The sequence below is a fragment of the Elephas maximus genome, chromosome 21 (genome assembly GCF_024166365.1).
Source record: "Elephas maximus indicus isolate mEleMax1 chromosome 21, mEleMax1 primary haplotype, whole genome shotgun sequence".
NCBI classification, from domain to species: Eukaryota; Metazoa; Chordata; class Mammalia; order Proboscidea; family Elephantidae; genus Elephas; species Elephas maximus.
The window spans coordinates 24968016-24984912 of NC_064839.1; the positions used below are offsets into that span (position 1 = coordinate 24968016).

A 16897-nucleotide genomic window follows, 5' to 3' on the forward strand; every position below is an offset into this window, starting at 1 on the left:
AAGAGCTGCATCCTCAAAGTAGAGTCATCCTTAATGATGTGGGTAGAGTAAAGCTTTCGGAACCTTCATTTGCTGATGTGGCAAGACTCAAAATGAGAAGAAACAGCTGCAAACATCCATTAATAGTCAGAACCCAGAATGTACGAAGTATGAATCTAGGAAAATTAGAAATTGTCAAAAATGAAATGGAACACATAAACATCGATATCCTAGGCATTAGTGAACTGAAATGGACTGGTATTGGCCATTTTGAATCAGACAATCATATAGTCTACTATGCTGGGAATGACAACTTGAAGAGGAATGGTGTTGCATTCATTGTCAAAAAGAACATTTCAAGATCTATCCTGAAGTACAATGCTGTCAGTGATAGGATAATATCCATACGCATACAAGGAAGACCAGTTAATATGACCATTATTCAAATATACGCACCAACCACTAGGGCCAAACATGAAGAAATAGCAGATTTTTATCAGCTGCTGCAGTCTGAAATTGATCGAACGTGCAATCAAGATGCATTGGTAATTACTGGTGATTCTAATGTGAAAGTTGGAAACAAAGAAGGATCAGTAGTTGGAAAATATGGCCTTGGTGATAGAAACAATATTGGAGATCGAATGATAGAATTTCGCAAGACCAACGACTTCTTCATTGCAAATACCTTCTTTCACCAACATAAACAGCGACTATATTCATGGACCACGCCAGATGGAACACACAGAAATCTAACTGACTACATCTGTGGAAAGAGACAATGGAAAAGCTCAATATCAGTCAGAACAAGGCCAGGGGCTGTCTGTGGAACAGACCATCAATGGCTCATATGCAAGTTCAAGCTGAAACTGAAGAAAATCAGAGCAAGTCCACGAGAGCCAAAATATGACCTTGAGTATATCCCACCTGAATTTAGAGACCATCTGAAGAACAGATTTGACGCATTGAACACTAGTGACCACAGACCAGACGAGTTGTGGAATGACATCAAGGACATCATCCATGAAGAAAGCAAGAGGTCACTGAAAAGACCGGAAAGAAAGAAAAGATCAAGATGGATGTCAGAGGAGACCTGAAACTTGCTCTCGAAGGTCGAGCAGCTAAAGCAAAAGGAAGAATTGTTGAAGTAAAAGAACTGAACGGAAGATTTCAAAGGGCGGCTTGAGAAGACAAAGTAAAGTATTATAATGGCATGTGCAAACAGCTGGAGATGGAAAACCAAAAGGGAAGAACACGCTCGATGTTTCTCAAGCTGAAAGAACTGAAGAAAAAATTCAAGCCTCAAGTTGCAATAGTGAAGGATTCTATGGGGAAAATATTAAATGATGCATGAAGCATCAAAAGAAGATGGAAGGAATACACAGAGTCATTATACCAAAAAGAATTAGTCGATGTTCAACCATTTCAAGAGGTGGCATATGATCAGGAACCGAAGGTACTGAAGGAAGAAGTCCAAGCTGCTCTGAAGGCATTGGCGAAAAACAAGGCTCTGGGAATTGATGGAATATCAATTGAGATGTTTCAACAAATGGATGCAGCGCTGGAGGTGCTCACTTGTCTATGCCAAGAAATATGGAAGACAGCTTCCTGGCCAACTGACTGAAAGAGATCCATGTATGCCTATTCCCAAGAAAGGTGATCCAACCAAATGTGGAAAATATAGAACAATGTCATTAACATCGCACCCAAGCAAAATTTTGCTGAAGATCATTCAAAAACAGCTGCAGCAGTATATTGACAGCGAACCGCCAGAAATTCAGGCCAGTTTCAGAAGACATGTGGAACCAGGGATATCATTGCTGATGTCAGATGGATCCTGGCTGAAAGCAGAGAATACCAGAAGGATGTTTACCTGTGTTTTATTGACTATGCAAAGGCATTCAACTGTGTGCATCATAACAAACTATGGATAACACTGCGAAGAATGGCTATTCCAGAACACTTAATTGTGCTCACGAGGAACCTTTACATAGATCAAGAGGCAGTTTTTCAGACAGAAGAAGGGGATGCTGATTGGTTTAAAGTCAGGAAAGGTGTGCGTCAGGGTTGTATTCTTTCACTATACCTATTCAATCTGTATGCTGAGCAAATAATCCTAGAAGCTGGACTATATGAAGAAGAATGGGGCATCAGGATTGGAAGAAGGCTCATTAACAACCTGCGTTATGCAGATGACACAACCTTGCTTGCTGAAAGTGAAGAGGACTTGAAGCACTTACTAATGAAGATCAAAGACCACAGCCTTCAGTATGGATTGCACCTCAATGTAAAGAAAACAAAAATCCTCACAACTGGACCAATGAGCAACATCATGATAAACGGAGAAAAGACTGAAGTTGTCAAGGATTTCATTTTACTTGGATCCACAATCAACAGCCATGGAAGCAGCAGTCAAGACATCAAAAGACACATTGCATTGGGTAAATCTGCTGCAAAGGACCTCTTTAAAGTGCAGAAGAGCAAAGATGGCACCTTGAAGACTAAGGTGCGCCTGACCCAATCCATGGTGTTTTCAATCGCATCATATGCATGTGAAAGCTGGACAATGAATAAGGAAGACAGAAGAAGAATTGATGCCTTTGAATTGTGGTGTTAGCGAAGAATATTGAATATACCATGGACTGCCAGAAGAATGAGTAAATCTGTCTTGGAGGAAGTACAACCAGAATGCTCCTTAGAGGCAAGGATGGCGAGACTGCCTCTTACATACTTTGGACATGTTGTCAGGAGGGATCAGTCTCTGGAGAAGGACATCATGCTTGGCAGAGGACAGGGTCAGCGGAAAAGAGGAAGACTCTCAACGAGGTGGATTGACACAGTGGCTGCAACAATGAGCTCAAGCATAACAAGGATTGTGAGGATGGTGCAGGACCGGGCAGTGTTTCGTTCTGTTGTGCATAGGGTTGCTATGAGTCGGAACCGACTCGACGGCACCTAAGAACAACAACATGGGTTGCTATGAGTCAGAATTGACGGGAACCATGCTCATGTCCTGCCCTCCATAACCATCCTCTTGACTCCAAATATATGCAACCACATACAGATATCCATAGGGGCTTTTTCACTTGTTAGAGAATAGATGCAGACCAAACAGATTATTCAGCTCTGTGGTTTTTTATAGTCATCCGATGAACTGGTGAATATCTCATCCATGGCTTGTCACTGCTGCACAGTCCTGCATGATATGCACCCACCACGTTTTATCTGTTCGCTCCCCCAGTAATGGACACCCTGTACACGTCCCCTTAAGGTCCTGTGTGGGCATGTCTTTTGCATACATGTCCAGGACCAGAATTGCTAGGTCATCATATATGCATATGTTTAATTTGGTGGTGGTTCAGGAGTCTCTGGTGGCATGAACAGTTAAGCGCTTATCTACTGGCTGAAAGGTTGGCAGTTGGAACCCACCCAGAGGCCCCTTGGAAAGTAGGTCTGGTGAAAGGCAGCCTCATGATCTGCTTCCCAGCCTTAAAAGTCCTGTGAAGCAGTCCTACCCTGCACACATGGACTTGCCTAGAGCTGGTTCTGACTCTTAACAAGGCGACTAACAACGATTGGCGGTTCAGTGGTAGAATTCTTGTCTTCCATTCGGGAGACCCTGTTCAATGCTCAGCCAATGCAGCTCGAGTGCGGCCACTCTGGGTCTGTCATTGGAGGCCTGTGTGTCGTTACAACGCTGGACAGGTTTCAGCGACGCTTCCAAACTAAGACAGGCTAGAAAGAAAGGGCTGGTGATCTATTTCTGAAACTCAGCCAATGAAAATCATATCGATCAAAATGGTTCGGTCCACAACTGATCACGGGGATGGCACAGGACTGGACAGCATTTCATTCCCTTGTGCACGGGGTCACCATGAATCCGAGCCCACTGGACTGCAGCTAACAACAAATGCGGCTCTTCAAAATGGCTCTACCCACTTACATTCCCATCCTCCATGCACTTTTCAGTTTCTGCCAGTCTAATATACGTAAAGAGTTTTTTTTTTTTTTAATTTTGCATTTCTGATTACTAACGCGCTGGCTTATCTCTTCATATGCATTTGGGTTTCTTTTTCTTTAAATTACCTGTTTGTATCCTTTGCCCGAGGCTCTATTGAGGTTCCTTTCTTTTTCTTACTGATTTGTAGGAGTAAATTGCATCTCTTGTATCAATCCCTTGTTGGTTTTAGACACTGCAAATATCTTTTCCCAATCTATCATCTGTTAATTTTATCTATGACGTCCATTGTTGAACAGAAACTCTTAATTTTTACTTAATCAAGTTAACAAAAAAAAAAAAAAAATTTTTTTTTTTTTTTTTTGGTCTTATGATGTGTGTGCTTTTAGGGGATTTAAGAAGTCATTAAGCATCCCTAGGTCAGAAAAATATTCTCCTGCATTTCTATTAACAATAAGGATTTACTTTGCACATTTATGCTTTAATCCTTCTGGAGACTATATTTGTACATGGTGTTGGGAAGAAAATCAGTTTCTTTAATCTCTCCAGAGAGTAAGCATGTTTTATCAATAGCATATCCTTTCCCCATTGATTATGAGGCCACCTTTGGCATGTATTAATGTCCCAGACATGCATATGTCTCTTCCTGACCTCTGTCTTATACTCCACTGGTCTATTTTAAAATGCTTGTACCAACATTGTCTAGATTTTTATTAGTATGGCTTTGTGGTGTGCCTCAAGGGCAACCCCTTTCTCCTTTTTTCTTTTATCTGGCAAAAGCTAACATAAGCACAGTAAAAAGACAAAAGACTAACTGAAAAGGGATACAACTTATATCCCAGACAAAGGTCTAATATCCCAAACATGAAAAGCTTCTAAAATTAAAGAAAACCATCAGTCCTGTTTTTAAAATGAGCAAAGGAGTCAAATAGATATTTCACAGAAAAATAAATGTAAATGGCCCTTGTTGTTGTTGTTAGTTGCCATGGAATTGATTCCGACTCGTGGCAACCCCACGTGTCCAGAGTAGAACTGCTCCACAGGGTTTTCAAAGCTGTGACCTTTTGGAAGCAGATCTCCAGAACCCACTTCCAAGGAGCCTCTGGGTTGGTTTGAGCTGCCAACCTTTTGGCTAGTAGTCAAGTGCTTAATCATTTGCACCACCCAGGGATTCAAAATGGCCCTTAATCAGGTGAAAAGAGAAACACAAATTAAAATTACACTGAAATACCATTCCTCACTTATTAAATTGGCCAAAAAAAATCTGACAATATACTTCAACTGCAAGGCTGTGAGGAAAGAGAAACTCTCATATTGCTGGTAGGAATGCAAAATAATACAACTCCTATGAAAGAGATTTTGGTAAAGTAGAGAAAAATAGATATGCACTTACCCTTTACCCCAACAATCCTAATTCCACGAATCTATCCCAAGGATACACAGGCCAAAATATGAAATGATGTACGTACAAGACTATTCACTGTAGCACTGTTTGTAGCAAAAGACCAGATACAACCCACCTGTCCATCATGGCAGTCTGGGTGTTTAAATTACAGTGATCCATTCAGTGGAGTACTATGCATCTATAAAAAGAGTGAGGAAGATTATTTTAACTACTATTAAAGAGTGGTCTCCATATGTACTCTTAAATGAAGAAAGCAAGCTGCAGAAGAGTCTATTATACTGTATTGTAAAGGCGTGATAGAGTGTTTATGGAAAATAAACGCTTTTTTTTTTTAACAAACAATGTAAACATAACATAAAAACCAACAGAAATGGTTAACCAATGAATGAAGGAGAGGAAAGAATGAAAAGAGTACAGGCAAAAACCTAGATATGTCTGAATGAAACTTATTTTATAGTTTGGCTTTGGGATCGTGGAAATGTTTTGTGTAATTAAAAAAACAAAATGAACTTTTTAAGAAGCAACACCTAAAAATAATTTAAAAAAATAAAAAAATGAATCCTACTGTGTGTTGTTGGTGGCAAAACCCTATAAGAAAAACTCAAAATTTTTTTAAAACCAAACTCTATCTCTAGTAGGATATACTCTGAGGAAAAAAGAGTCACAAAGAAATATTAAACCTTATCCAGTGGGTTTGTTGGTGGAGAGAGCGCAGTTCTTTTGAAAAAAAAATACATAGTTGTTGTTGTTAGGTGCCATTGATTCGGTTCCTACTCATAGCAACCCTACGCGCAACAGAACGAAACACTGCCTGGTCCTGTGCCATCCTCACAATTGTTGCCATGCTTGAGCCCATTGTTGCGCCACTGTGTCAACCCATCTCATTGAGGGTCTTCCTCTTTTCTGTGATCCTCTACTTTACCAAGCATGATGTCCTTCTCCAGCGACTGACTCCTCCTGGTAACAGGTCCAAAGTATGTGAAACTAGTCTTGCCATCCTTGTTTGTAAGTAGCATTCTGGTTGTACCATGGAAACCCTGGTGGTGTAGCGGTTACGAGCTATGGCTGCTAACCAAACGATCGGCAGTCCAAATCCACCAGGGGTAGCTCTACTCCGTCTTATAGGGCTGCTGTGAGTCAGAATCGACTCTACAGCAATGGGTTTGGTTTTTGGTTTTATGTTGTTGTGCTCTGTTGAGTCAATTCCAACCTAGAGCAACCCTGTATGATAGAGTAGTATTGCTCTATAGAGTTTCCTAGGCTGTATTCTTTATGGAAGCAGATCGCCCTATCCTTTCTCCCTCAGAGCTGCTGGGTGAGTTCTAAAGGCCAACCTTTCAGTTAGTACTGGAGCACTTAGCCATTGCGCCAACTCGGCTCTCTCACTCTCTCTCCCCCTCTCTCTGTCTCTCTTTCTTGTTGTTGTTGTTAGGTGCTGTTGAGTCAGTCTGGACTCACAGCAACCCTCTGTGCAACAGAATGAAACACTGCCCAGTCCTGTGCCATCCTCACAATCATTGCTATGTCTGACCCCACTGTTGCAACCACTGCGTCAATCCATCTTGTTGAGGGTCTTCCTCTTTTTCACAGACTCCCTACTTTACCAAGCATGATGTCCTTCTCCAGGAACTGGTCCCTCCTGATAACGTGTTCAAAGTACGTGAGATGAAGTCTCAACATCCTTGCTTCTAAAGAGCATTCTGGCTGTACTTCTCCAAGACAGATTTGTTCATTCTTCTGGCTGTCCATAGTATGTTCAGTATTCTTTGCCAACACCATAATTCAAAGGCATTAATTCTTCTTCCGTCTTCCTTATTCATTGTCCAGCTTTCAAATGCATATGAGGTAGCTGAAAATACCATGGCTCGGGTCAGGCACACCTTAGTCTTCAAAGTGACATCTTTGCTTTTTAACACTTGAAAGAGGTCTTTTGCAGCAGATTTGCCCAATGAAAGACATCCTTTGATTTCCTGACTGCTGCTTCCGTGGGCATTGATTGTAGATCCAAGTAAAATGAAGTCCTTAACAACTTCAATATTTTCTCCATTTGTCATGATGTTGCTTATTGGTCCAGTTGTGAAGATTTTTGTTTTCTTTGTGTTGGGGTGCAATCCATACTGAAGGCTGTGGTCTTTGATCGTCATCAGTAAGTGTTTCAAGTTCTCTTCACTATCAGCAAACAAGGTTGTGTCATCTGCATAATTCAGGTTGTTAATGAGTCTTCCTCCAATCCTGATGCCCTGTTCTTCTTCAAATAGTCCAGCTTCTCGGATTATTTGCTCAACGTACAGACTACGTATGGTGAAAGGATACAACCCTGACACACCTTTCCTGATTTTAAACACAGTGTCCCCTTGTTCTGTTCAAATGACTGCCTCTTTGTCTATGTACAGGTTCCTCATGAGCACAATTAAGTGTCCTGGAATTCCCATTCTTCACAATGTTATTCATAACTTGTTATGATTCACACAGTTGAATGACTTTGCATAGTCAATAAAATACACGTAAACATCTTTCTGGTATTCTCTGCTTTCAGCCAGGATCCATCTGACATCAGCAACGATATCTCTCATTCTACGTCCTCTTCTGAATCCAGCTTGGCTTTCTGGTAGTTCCCTGTGGATGCACTGCTGCAACCACTTTTGAATGATTTTCAGCAAACTTTTACTTGCATGTGATATTAATGATATTGTTCGATAATTTCTGCATTCTGTTGGATCACTTTTCTTTGGAATGGGCACAAATATGGATCTCTTCCAGTCAGTTTGCCAGGCAGGTATCCTCCAAATTTCTTGGCTTAGATGAATAAGCACTTCCAGCGCTGCATCTGTTTGTTGAAACATCTCAGTTGGTATCCTGTCAATTCCTGGAGCCTCGTTTTTTTGCCAGTGCCTTCAGTGCAGCTTGGACTTCTTCGTTCAGTACCATTGGTTATTGATCCTATGCTACCTCTTGAAATGGTTGAATGTCAAGCAATTCTTTTCGGTACGGTGACTCTGTGTATTCCTTCCATCTTCTTTTGATGCTTCCTGTGTTGTTCACACATACACATAACACAAATAAATTTGTTGTATATATAAATAAATTTGTTTAGAAAAAATGTATATACATATGTTTTAAAATTTATACAATAAATGATATAGAGGAAAATTAGACAAAATAGAGAAATTCAACTGAGAAACTGAATCTTTAAAAAGATGCAAATGGATACTCTAGAACTAGACTGAAAATGCAATATACAAAATTAAGAATTAATTGAATAGATGTAATAGAACACAGAAGGATTAGTAAACTAAAACATGGGTCAATAAAAATTATTCAAACTGAAGAACAAAGAGAAAAAAATAACAATAGGGAACAGAAAGTGAGAGACGTGGAAAAATGTGTAACATATCTGTAGTTTGAGTTCCAGGAGGGGAGAAGAAACAGAATGGGACAGAAGAAATATCTAACAAGACACTGACTGAAGATTTTCCAAAACTGATGAAGAATATTAACCTACAGATTCAAGAAGCTAGATGAATATTAAGCAGGATTTTAAGAAAATGAGAAAAAAAAAAAACTCACCTACTTACACCATTGTCAAGCTGCTAGAGGCAAAAAGCACATTACATACAGGGAATCACAATAAAAATGACAGTTGAGTCCTCAAGAGTAACAATAGAATCCAAAAGATAATGGAATAACATCTTTCAAATGCTGAAAGAAAAACAGTTCAACCTAGAATTCTATGCCTAAACAAAATAACCTTCAAAAAAATTAAGGTAAAACATCTATTTTTTTTTTTTTAATTTTTATTGTGCTTTAAGTGAAAGTTTACAAATCAAGTCAGGCTCTCATACAAAAATTTATATATGCCTTGGTTATATACTCGTAGTTGCCCACCCCCTAATGAGACAGCACACTCCTTCTCTCCACTCTCTATTTTCGTGTCCATTTGGCCAGCTTCTGACCCCCTCTGCCCTGTCTTCTTCCCTCCAGACAGGAGATGCCCACATAGTCTCATGTGTCTACTTTATCCAGGAAGCTCACTCCTCACCAGTATCACTTTCTATCCCATAGTTCAGTCGAATCCCTGTCTGAAGAGTTGCCTTTGGGAATGGTTCCTGTCTGGGGCTAACAGAAGGTCTGGGGACCATGACCTCCGGGGTCCTTCTAGTCTCAGTCAGACCATTAAGTCTGGTCTTTTTATGAGAATTTGAGGTCTTCATCCCACTGCTCTCCTGCTCCTTCAGGGGTTCTCTGTTGTGATTCCTGTGAGAGCAGTCATTGGTTGTAGCTGGGCACCATTTAGTTCTTCTGGTCTCAGGATGATGTAGTCTCTGGTTTATGTGGCCCTTTCTGTCTCTTGGGTTCATAATTCTTTTGCGTCTGTGGTGTTCTTCATTCTCTTTTGCTCCAGGTGGGTTGAGACCAATACATGCATCTTAGATGGCCACTTGCTAGCATTTAAGACCCCAGACGCCACTCTCCAAAGTGGGATGCAGAATTTTTTCTTAACAGATTTTATTATGCCAAGTGACTTAGATGTCCCCTGAAACCATGGTTCCCAAACCCCTGCCCCTGCTACGCTGACCTTCAAAGCATTCAGTAAAATATCTATTTTAACAAAGAAAAACTGAGTGAATTCATTGTTGGAAGGACCAAACTACTAGAGACACTAAAGCTCAACTGATCCAAGTTGGGCAATACAAGCTGTAGAAGATAAAGTATTGCATGAGGTGCAAGAAATGGGTGGTCTTAAAAATCCCATCACTACAAGGAGGGCTTAGCTTGTTAACCTGCAGTTTGGGCTGAACCATCCCAGAAGTAGTACCCAGTCCTGTGCCCTGTACCATTAAAAACAAAAAACCATAGCTGTCAAGTCGATTCTGACTCCTATCGACCCTATAAGACAGAGTGGAACTGCCCCCTAGGGTTTCCAAGGCTGTAATCTGTACAGAAGCCGACTGTCACATCTTTCTCCCGAGGAGCAGCTGGTGGGTTTGAACCTCTGACTTTTTGGTTAGCAGTCAAATGCTTAACCACTGTGCCACCAGGGCTCATCACAGTGTCTCCGTCGTGATGTTAGAATATGTCACCTTGGTTGGGTAAATTTCAAAGCGTGCATAGAGATTATGGAAAGTAATCAAACCATGATATCAACAATCCGTGTCAAACTGAGGAACGTGTAGTTATTACTGTATTTTATTATTGAAGATATTTGAAGTATTTAAGAGAATCTAATGTATTAGAAAGGAGCCCTGGTGGTGCAGTGGTTAAGCACTTGGCTCCTAACACAAAGGTTGTTAGTTTGAAGCCACCAGCTGTGCCTCAGGAGAAAGATGTGGCAGTCTACGTAAAGACTCACAGCCTTGGAAACCCTACGGGGCAGTTCTACTCTGTCCTGTAGAGTTGCTATGAGTCAAAATCAACTCGATGGCAGCGGGTTTTTTGTTTTTAATGTATTAGAGGATCGAATACTTTGAATTTAATTTGAAATGCTTAAAGGAATTTGAAATTAGATTCATGATTTTAATTTTTAGCTGTTATTGTTGTTAGTTGCTGTGGCGTTGATACTGACTCACAGTGACCCCATATGTGCAGAGTAGAACTGCTGCTCCATAGGGTTTTTAAGGCTGTGACCTTTTGAAAGCAGATTGCCAGGCCCATCTTCTAAGGAGCCTCTGGGTGGGTTTGAACTGCCAACCTTTTGGCTAGTAGTTGAGTGTTTTAACAATTTGTGCCACCCAGGCAGGGACTCGTGATTTTAATTTAAAAATTAAAAAAAAAATTTAATTAAGTTTGTAGACAAGAAACATTTAAAATGCTCCATAAGTAGCATTTGAATGCTTATGAAGATTTCATTGGATTTTAGCTCTTTCTTATTAGCTATTGGAAGTGTTTGTGGAAATCAGACAGATTAAATATGTGAGTTTGAAATATCTAAGGAAACCAGATTAAGTGTGTACTCACACTGTTGACAGTTTAAACCATAAAATTTTCAATTAATTATACTTCAAAGGTTAAGCTAAAGTTTAAGTGTTTATATTCACATACAAAACCAAGTAGGTGATAACTATAACAACATTTGTAAATTGATTTTAAAAACACAAGACAAGTTAAAGTGTCTAGCTTTAATAGCTAGGATATAAGATTTAAAACACCAGTGATGGTAAGCACCTCTTTCAGGGTGCAAAACCCCGTCAGATGCCAAAACCGTGCACAGCCTTTGTTCTTGTCAGTCCAAGCCCAGAAACTCACTCAGAGCACCTGGCCTCTGAGAGCCGCAGGGGCCTTGCCATACACCTTAAGGTAGAGTGTATTTCCCATCTCTCCTGGCTGAGAAGGATGGGGAGGTATAACAACATGGTGAGGAGCTGTGCCTGGACAATCACCCCTTAGCTAGGAGCAAAGATGGAAGAGTGCCCCCAAATGACAGGGCACTCAGGGGCAGATGGAGTTGCCAGCCCCAGCGGTTGCACCCAAAGACCATGAGCTCAGACAAAGCTGGTGAAAGAGTCATTGGTGGGCTGATGAGGTTTGTGCTAATCTGAATGAAATCCAGATAGGACTCTCTTGGGCCTCGGCACATTATTGTTATTTTATCAAATTTATTATTGCATTTACATACAGTAAAATGTACTCTTTTTGGCAGACAGTCCTATGAGTTTTGACAAAGGCACCAAGTCATATAACCACCACCCCATTTAGGATCAGAACAGTCCCATCAACCCCCAAATTCTTTCATGCTACCCCTTTGTAGTCAAACATTCCCCCCACCCTTAACCCATGGCAACCACAGATCTGTTGTCCACCCATATGTTGTTGTTAGGTGCTGTGGAGTTCATTCCAACTTATCGAACAAAAACCAAACCCACTGCCTTTGAGCCAATTCTGACTCATAGCAACCCTATAGAATTTCCAAGGCTATAAATCTTTATGGAAGCTGACTGCCACATCTTTCTCCTGTGGTGCGGCTGGTGGGTTTGAATTGCCAACGTTTTCAGGCCTATATGACAGAGTACAACTGCTCCTTAGGGTTTCCTAGGCCGTAATCTTTATGGAAGCAGACTGCCACATCTTTCAAGAAGCAGCTGGTAGATTTGAACCTTCGGCCTTTCGGTTAGCAGTTGAGCGCTTAACCACTGCGGCTCCTTTCCATTCTTATAGGTTTGGTTTTTTTTCCAAAATGTCATGTGAGTGGAATCATTTGGTATGTAGCCTTTGAGTCTGGCTTCTGTCATGCAGCAGTATACATCTGAGATGCACACCACCAACACATTAGCTACGGCCTGTAGAACAGTGTCCACAAAGTGTTGCTCACCCATTCCGACACCCGGCCTCTTCTGGCCAAGGCTATTTTAAAACGTTTGTCGGCCCTTGGTATCCTTACTTTTGTAAGTCTTCCCACAGCCCTTCAAACATATCAAAATGCGCCTAGTTTTCATGTTCAAGGTAACTTATTTCCTATCAAGCTTTTGAAAGGAGCTCTAGAATCTGCTTTTGAAATGACTTGGTTATTTTATGACTGGCTGTGACATCACTAATTATCATGAGGAAAAAATCATCTTGAAAAGCAAATAGTCATGCGCCACATAACGTCCACTCGGGCAGCAACTGACTACATACACATCTGTGGTCCCATAAAGGTTATAACAGTTCAGAAATCCCATCGGAGAATGGGACGTGGCGGTTGTAACCTGACACAGTGAACACAACAGCTTCCCACATGCAACACATGGTGTATCTTATGTCTTTTGGTCAAGCAGGTGCCGGGGGCACGTTGGGGTGGGGTGGGGCGACTGACGCCACTTCTTCCTCTGCCTTGAGGGCTTCTGGGTCCAAGTAGAGCTTCCTAGTGGTCCTGAGCAGTGAGTAGCAGGCCCTGCTGCAGGCACCAGGCATCCAGGAGGGCCTTCTAGATGCTGTGGTGCTGGTAGTTCAGGCCAGGGTCAGAGGTCAGAGCTGGAACCCAGGTTCTGGGTGAGTAGGTGGGGCCCAAGTGTCTACATGCTGAGAGCTGTCAGTTGGGTGTCCCTGCAAGGAATGAGCACTCCTGCTGGGAGTCAAAGCCTTGGAAAGATGGATGGTCATCTGAGCTGGGACTGGCAGGAGGCATCTGGAGCAGGGACCCAGGCATCTGAGCAGGAGGAGGTATCTGGCACTGCCAGGTGTATAATGATACAGTACATACAATAACCTATATTGCCTTGCCAGATACATTAGGTGGAATACAGAACTGTATGTACACAGTATTTGGCTATTTAGTCAATGCAGGTACACTACAACGTCCCATATAGCTTTGCTAAGCATATAATATGGTGTCTGCACAACATCCGAATCACAGAACGTCTAGTTTCACAAAATGTATCGTGGATGTTAAACAACACATGACTGTACGAATTTAACAATGAAGCTTACAGGATTGCAGATTTCTAAGACATTTAATTAAATCTATTAACTTTTATTTTGCAGTCTTCTTATGTTAGAGTCAACACATTTTTTTTCAAGTCTCAAACATTTGTGTAGGCCTCTGCAAAGTTCAGACCCTAGGCGCCATGCCTCCCATGCCTGACAGCCCTGCAAGAATATCATGACTAGATAAAGCCATCGCAGTTCCAACCTACACCAGTGAATAGAGGCAGGGAAGGCTGCTTTCTTGGAATCATAAAAATACTCTTTCTAAAAAAATCATATGGCACAGCTAATACTTAAAAATTTTATCCTGCAGACATACATACTGTGCAAAAATGTGCAAATTTGCTCATTGCAGCACTACTGGCAATACTGAAAAACTATAAACAGCCCAAAGTCCATCAACAAAGGATTGCTTCCACCGTACTATTCACACAATGGAATACCATGCAGCCATGAAAAGGGGTGAGGTAGATCCATACATGCTAACATATGAAGATTTCCACGACTAAGTGAAAACACAAGTCACAGGATAGAATATATAGTCTCATTACACTTCCATAAAAATAAAAATTATAATACTTTAAAAACATGCACAGGAAACATGTTCTTCCTATGCACAGGGAAAACATTTGAAGATATACACCAAATTGTAAAGTGGTTACCTCAGGGGAGGGGGGATTTTTGTGTCTGTGTGTGTGGTGTTAGGGAAGTCTTTCACTTAATTTTCTGTAATGTTTGAATTCTTTTTTTTCTACCATAAGTATGTATTACTTTGGTAATCAGGAAAATGCAATAAATATTACTTAAAAAAAAAAAAAAGCAAACAGGACTATCGGAGGAAGTGAATTGATCCGAATTTCCGAGCATGTGGGTTAACTTTAGACTGTTTTTGTCCCCGTCTAGCAAGGAAAAAAAAAACCCTAAACAAAAACTGCTCTTTCCCTTCCTTGCTACAACCAGTTTCCCACCCAGCAACTACCATCCACAAAACCCAGAGCTGCCTGATACATTTCACAGGTTTCTGGGAAATAAGACTTTCACACTGAGAAGTTAAAGAGAGTCTTGTTTGAGAGGGAAATTTGAGGAAAAAGCTAGCATCAAGTTCTACGTGACATCTGAGTGTTCCCAAACTGGTGAACTGTGTATCATTCAGACAAGATCCTCTATATCTGGAAGGAACCTCAAACACCCGCAGGACAACACAGAGATAAACACACGCATACAGAGCACCATTTCATAGGAATTTAGGGAACAGAAATCATTCAGAGACGTGCTCATTATAATGAGGTATCTATTGTGCCTTTGCAGAGATCTGAGAGACCAGCAGAAACTTGCAAAGCCTTGAATCAGATGGGGACCCCACCAGAGCAGGAGCTTCGGAAAACAAGGCCTGGGATGGAGCTGGAGCACGCCAAGTCCCTTTGCTCAGTGTCCTGTGGGCCTTGCAGTGTTGGTGGCAGTGGCCCTGTGGGTCTTCGCTGGCTGTAGTCCCAGAAGCATGCATAGTCTCAAGGTCCCAAAACTGCGGAACTGCTTGGATATGACAGAAGCTGGTCCAAGGGGCACTAGGACGCCATGGTGGTCCCTTTGTTTTCCCCCCATAATCCCTTCAAAGACTGTGAGCATCCACGCCTTGGTTCACACAGTCACCTGTTCAGAACGAGCAGCAGAGAAGACAGGAGAAGGGGTGTTCTCCAAGTGGACCAATGGTTTTTGCGGAGAACCAGTGGGCACTCTACCTGGCTGCCTGAGTGTCAGGATCTGCCCTTTGCTTCTGCTCTCTCCAGGCTGTGGGAAGGACAGGCCAGCAGCTGGAGACAAGGCTGGACTGGCACCACGTTGTCCCAGCTTTCACCTTCCCTGGCATTGCTGCCCTGGGAAGGAGGATTGAGGGAGCTGGCGAAGGCCCATTTGTAAAACAGGTTTTGTTTCGCTTTTCCATCTAACAAATACAATGGTGCCCCCACTTTACCCTCTCTTTCACATGAGTGGGCCCCTTTCCTTCCAGTTCACAGGAGCTTCAGAATGTGCTCAGAAGCGGCTCTGGGATCTGAGAGCCGTGACCCCTCCCCTACCTCAGGGAACAGATTCAACCATGCTCCAAGAAAGATGCTTTTTCAGAAGAGAGGGCAGGGGTGAAGAGAAGACTGGGAGATGGAAGACGGGCAGGCACAAGCAAAGGGAAAGACAAGGCTAAGACACCTTCCTGAGTTCACCAGAGGCGACATTTATCTACCACCTAAAATACTGGGTGACTCCCTGCTTTGGGGGGAGGGGTCCAGGGAGGCCGCTGGTCAATGGGAATGTGTTCAAGGCAAAGTTCAGCTTCCCTGGCTGAGTCTCTTACTTACTTCGATTATCCAGGGTCTGCCCCATTCCCAGGATTAGCTCCCTCCCTACCTCTGAATATTTCTCATTTCTGTGAAGTGTCCTTAAAACTGGCTCTCCTCACCTCTGGGACTCCCGTCTTCCTCTGGCCAGAACCTGCCACAGAAGCTCTACTTCACTTGGTCCTCTGTGGCCACAGGTCTTGGTTAATGGCTCCTTCCATACTGAAAACTCTCCATACGTTTCTTTTAAAACCTTTTATTCAATAATATATACTTTTAAAATTATAATACGTAACTGCCCGTCATGCCATTTTTCCCCCGGCCCCCCAACTGTGGAGTCTGTGGTCAGCTAGTTAATGTGGTTTGCTGGAGAAACAGGCGGCCACAGGACGAGTCAAGGGGTGCAGGGAGCAACAGTAACCAACAACCAATTTGCATACCCTTCATATCTCCCATGCTTTCTGGGTCAGGAGGAAGTCAACAGGAAGCCAAAGGCGTGTGAACCTTTTACATTCGGAAGTGAGGTTTGATATACGGTGGTGGGCTGCCCTTCAGGTGGTCTAGTTCATGCTCGCGTAACCTGCCACCGTTTCGTGTCTGCTCACGGAACGTGATCTCTCTACACACACGTTAAGACGTTTGATTTGGTTCTTGCTCTGCTTATGGAAAAGTGGGAGGAACAGCAACAGACCTGGGGAAAGAGACGGGAGGAGGGGAAAGACGGCATTAATCAGACTGAGAGGGAAGAACAGGCCTCCACTTCTGTATGGCTTCGTTTGCGTGGAGTGCTGGCAACAGTATGAAGCTTGACTTTCTCACGCCACTATG

General features: G+C 42.2%; 1 protein-coding gene across 1 annotated transcript in view; it reads right to left on the reverse strand.

Moving 5' to 3' along the window:
• Nucleotides 1-14616: 14616 nt before the first annotated feature.
• The window catches only part of CSNK2A2 (casein kinase 2 alpha 2), a 44680-nt gene continuing 42399 nt past the window's right edge, over nucleotides 14617-16897 (reverse strand). The window contains exon 12 of the mRNA XM_049864503.1: nucleotides 14617-16760. The gene's annotated coding sequence lies outside the window, so the exon portion shown is untranslated. The remainder of the gene's footprint in view (nucleotides 16761-16897) is intronic.